Source organism: Octopus bimaculoides, chromosome 18 (assembly GCF_001194135.2).
Source record: "Octopus bimaculoides isolate UCB-OBI-ISO-001 chromosome 18, ASM119413v2, whole genome shotgun sequence".
NCBI classification, from domain to species: domain Eukaryota; kingdom Metazoa; phylum Mollusca; class Cephalopoda; order Octopoda; family Octopodidae; genus Octopus; species Octopus bimaculoides.
The window spans coordinates 38,033,759-38,038,933 of NC_068998.1; positions in this window are offsets into that span (position 1 = coordinate 38,033,759).

The window sequence follows — 5,175 nt, forward strand, 5'->3', positions numbered from 1 at the left end:
ATCGCTTGTCAACCAATGGTGGTGTGTTTATGTCCTCGTCAACTAGCGGTTCGGCAAAAGAGAGACTGATAGAATAAGTACTAGGCTTACAAAGAATAAATCCTGGGGTTGATTTGGTCGACTAAAGGTGGTGCTCCAGCATGGCCACAGTCAAATGACTGAAACAAGTAAAAGAGTAAAGAGTATATATATATATACATATATATATATATATATATATATGAGAGTGAGAGGACATGCCATTAAGGAAAATTGTCATCAAAATGCATGTCATTAAACAAAGAGAGAGGCAAGAAACAAAAGTGAAGCTTACAAATAGTGAAGAATTACTGAACAAGACAAAGTACAATGTGCACAAATGAAAGAAAAGATTAGGGAGAATCATTATAGATACATTATATTAATTACATAGAACAATGCTAAACTATCTGTGGCTGTCACTCCCAGTTGAGTATAAGTTGGAAGTATGTAAAATATTTTCACTAATTGTTTTTGGAGATCATGTTGTCACAAACAGACACCAACATCTTGTTGGTCCTTCCATTTTTGATTTAGGGGAACATGTTAACTGTGACAACTGGAGGGAAAGAGGATTATAACTGGGCTGTTATTTAAAACTGCATTTTCTGGAGTACGAGTTGAATTTTGACCAAAATTTGCAGCCAAAGAAGGTAGGTTGGCTTATACATCAAAACAGCTAGGTTGGCTTATACATCAAGACAGCTTTGGAGAAACAAACATTTCATGTGAAATGCATCAGGATTTTGGAAAGATAGCAAAGATGTTTGAATGTTTACACTGTATACCATGTCCACTTGTATGCTGGGAAATATGGTGTGCTGAACTTGAAAGAGTGAAAGGCAAAATTAACCTTTGTAGGACTTGAACTCAGTATCCAAAGAGCTGGAACAGATATTGATTTCAAATTTCGGCACAACGCCAGCAATTTCAGAGGCAGGAATTAGTTGATTATATCAACTCTAGTGTTCAACTGGTACTTACTTTATTGACCCCAAAAGGAGGAAAGGCAAAATCGACCTCAGCAAAATTTGAACTCTGAACATAAGCAGAGACAAAATACTGCTAAGCATTTTGTCTGGCATGATTCTGCTAGCTTGCCACTTTACAGCTGGAATAAATATTGAGTTCAAATTTTGGTACAAGGCCAGTAGCTTTGGGGAGGGGACTAAGTCAATTAAATCAACCCCAGTGTTCAACTGGTACTTATTTTATTGAACCTGAAAAGATGAAAGCAAAGTCGACGTTCACAGAATTTGAACTCAGAATGTAAGGATAGATGAAATGCCGCTAAGCATTTTGCCCGATGTGCCAACAGTTCTGCCAGCTCACCACTTTATAACAGGAACAAATATTGCTATAGGTTCTATCCTACACTTTAGCAACTCTGTCAACTGACCATCTTCAAACAGAGCTGAATGATAAAAAAGGAAATGGCAGTAGGTATAAATGCTCTGGTGATTGCTGTTGTATGTTGTAGTTATAATACTCACCATTGGAAGTTAAATGAATTTGTAAGACTAGACAGGAAACCAGGAAAATAATGATAGCATTATTGATGAATATAGCAAGAGGAAAACTTCTATAATATATTTACTGCAGGACTGTAAAAATATTTAGTAAAATATAAAAAGGAAAGTGAAACGATTAGTTACAAAACATGAGCAAAAATAAAAAAATAAATAAATTTTAAAAAACCTGTTTTCTGTCTCGAGGGAAACCGACAAATATAAATCAGAGGTTCAGGTAAAAACAGCAGCTGTGAGGAAGATGGAGAAATAACAACAGAAATGATTGAAAAATGCTAAAAACTGACTAGGAAATAAAACTGTAAAATATTATTGGCAACCAAAAAAAAAGATTAAAAAAACAGAAAGAATAAAGAAAGGAAGTTTTTACATGACAAATACCTGACAACTTGGAAAAGAAATGGATAAAGAAAATCCTAACATGGCACAGTAATCAAAATTGAGACAGAAAGATTCTGATTGTAGTATAAGACTTCCCATCAGACAGAACTAAAAATATATAATAGAATGCTGTGTAAAAATATGAACAGCAAAACATGTGGTGTCTATGAAAAAATAATCAATTGTATAGTTCCTGGATGTTTATGTGTTCTTTTGCTAAAAACAGAATATATAAAGAGATATAAGAGAGGAAAGGGTTTTAATAAACTGGAAATAAACTACAAAATATATCAGCATTATGGAATACTGAAATGAAAGTGCTGCTATAAACAAACATTCAATGGAAAATATCTCAGTAAATAACAAAGTGACCATATACTGAGGAGAGATATGGTGGTTTAGAAAGATAAAAAGATTAATGAAAATTATTCAGATATTAGTGTCACAGTCTTGATGTATCAATGCCAATAAACAGCATTTCTGAAAGAAATGAGAGATGTGGAATGTATCTTGATATAAATATTTGGAACTAGAAATAACCAGAGTGTCAGGGAGCAAAAAACTAATACAATCCCTAGAGTGTCTTGCAAACAATAAAAAGATATGCAGAGAAATGCATCTCTAAAACATCAGGAATTAGACATATTCGTTGGTGTAGCAGAAGCATTGTAAACTGCTACGAAGGCAAAGGAGATGCCTTGGAGAAAGGAAATTATAGATGAGTCAAAATACAATATCAGATTATGAAGGTCATGAAGTGTCACAGCACAATTTATTCATGACAGAGTCGACCTAGATGAGATGTGGTTTGGCTTTGTGCCTAGCAGTGGTATCACAGATGCAATTTTCCTGGTAAGGCAACTGTAAGAGAAATATTTGGCTAACATTAAACCACTATTCCTGGTATCTATTGACTTGGGGAAGGGCTTTGACAGGGTACCTAAGTAACTTAGTGGTTACTAAGGAAATTGGGTGTAGATGAATGGTCTGTGAGAGCCGTACAGGTGAGATATAAAGATGCAGACAGTAAATTGAGAGTCAACAATGATTTTAGTGACATATTTAGTGTGAAGGTAGGAGTTCATCAAACTTTAGTCCTCAACCCTCTCCTATTTATTCTAGTCCGATGAGTCATCAGGGAGTAATTTAAGACTGGCTTTCCGTGGGAACTCCTCTATTCTTTTACTTTTTCTTTTTATTTGTTTCAGTCACTTGACTGTGGCCATGCTGGAGCACTGCCTTAAAGAGTTTTAGTCAAATGAATCAGGATTTATTCTTTTGTAAGTCTAGTACTTATTCTATTGGTCTCTTTTATCAAACTGCTAAGTTACAAGAACATAAACACATCAGCATTGGTTGTCAAGCAAGAGATGGGGGACAAACACACACACACACATAAATACACACACCTGCATCTCCTTCTACACTGAAATAACCTACCAATTACATGTCTTCTGTATGTCTCTGTCTCTCTGTTTCTATCTCTCTATCTCTCCTTCTTTCATCCTCTCTCATTCTCATTGTCATCATCATCATCATCATCATCATCATCATCATCATCATCATCATCACCATCATCATTTCATGTCCATTTTCCATGCTGGCATGGCTTAGACAGTTTGACTGGAATTTGTAAGCTGAAGAGCTACACTAAGCTCCAGTCTGTTTTGGCTTGGTTTCTACAGCTGGATGCCCTTCCTAATACCAATCACTCTACTGAGTATACTAAGTACATTCCATATATCACTGGCACAGATGACTTTTATATGTCACTAACATGGGTGCCTTTTACATGTCACTGGCACAGGTGCCTCTCACAAGTCACTGACACAAGTGCCTTTTATGTGTCACCAACACAGATGGCTTTTACATGTCACTGACACTGGCCATGACCACAATTTCACTTTCCCACTTCTGATCTACCATTCACTGATCCCACCTTTCAAACCCATCAAATTTCTACAGTTGTCACCTACTCTTCCCTATCCACCCACACTCCCTGTTCTCTTGTCCCCACTCACTTCTTTTCACTCCATACCTATGGGATCCACCCTGACACTTCATCACCACAATTTCGACCTCTTTCTAGTTCCACCCTGGTCATTCCAGCCCTCTCTCTTATAATATGAGGAACCATGTAGATCCTATACAGTAAAAGCCCTGTTCTTTTCTCACTTCTTCCATCAGACATTAACTCCTCATCTCCAAGCAGCAGGCTGCCTCCCTTTCTAAAATCAAATGGGATCCTAATCTTGCAAACTGCATGACGGCCTCACTGGTGATGGTGTCACGAAAAAGGAGAAAAAGCACTCAATACATGTTGCAAAGTGGTTGGTATTAGGAAGGACATTCATTTGTAGAAACTAAACCATGGCAAAGCAAATACAGGAGTGTAGTGGAGTTTCTTGGACCCATCAGATCCTTGTCAAACCATCCAACTCATGTCCTGCATGGAGCATGGACATTAAATGATGATGATGATGATGACGACGACAATGGTGATGATGACGACGACAATGGTGATGATGACGATGGTGATGATAATGGTGGTGGTGATAATGACGAGTATGAGGATGATGGTGGCGGTGGTGGTGGCAGTAGCAGTGACAGCAGCAGTAGTGGTGGTGATGGTGGTGGTGGTGGTGATGATGATGATGATGTTGTTGATGATGATGATGATGATGATGATGATGGTGATGATGATGATGATGATGATGATGATGATGATGATGATGATGATGATGATGATGATGATGATGATGATGATGATGATGATGATGATGATGATGATGATGATGATGATGATGATGATGATGATGATGATGATGGTGGTGATGATGATGATGATGGTGATGATAATGATGATGATAATGATAGTACTGCTGCTGCTGATGATGATGACGGTAACAGAAAATAGTACTACAAGGCACTGCACACATGTTGTATAGAATTACTCTCAATACAGTAAAATTAAAATTCTAATCATCAAAAAAGGAAAATAGAAAAAGAAAGAAAAAAAAGAAGAAAGACAGCACTACACATACACAAGGCACACAAATCTGTGCTTGGCTATGCCAGTGAAAGCTCAGAATAACAATAAGACTACGGGAACAACAACAAGCACAAAGAAACAGCAAAATAAACATATTTAATCTTTAATTATCCCAATCATCATTACCATTATCATCATAACTATCATCACCAATCATATGATTTCTTAAATTTCTATCTTTTCTTTAAAGTAAAA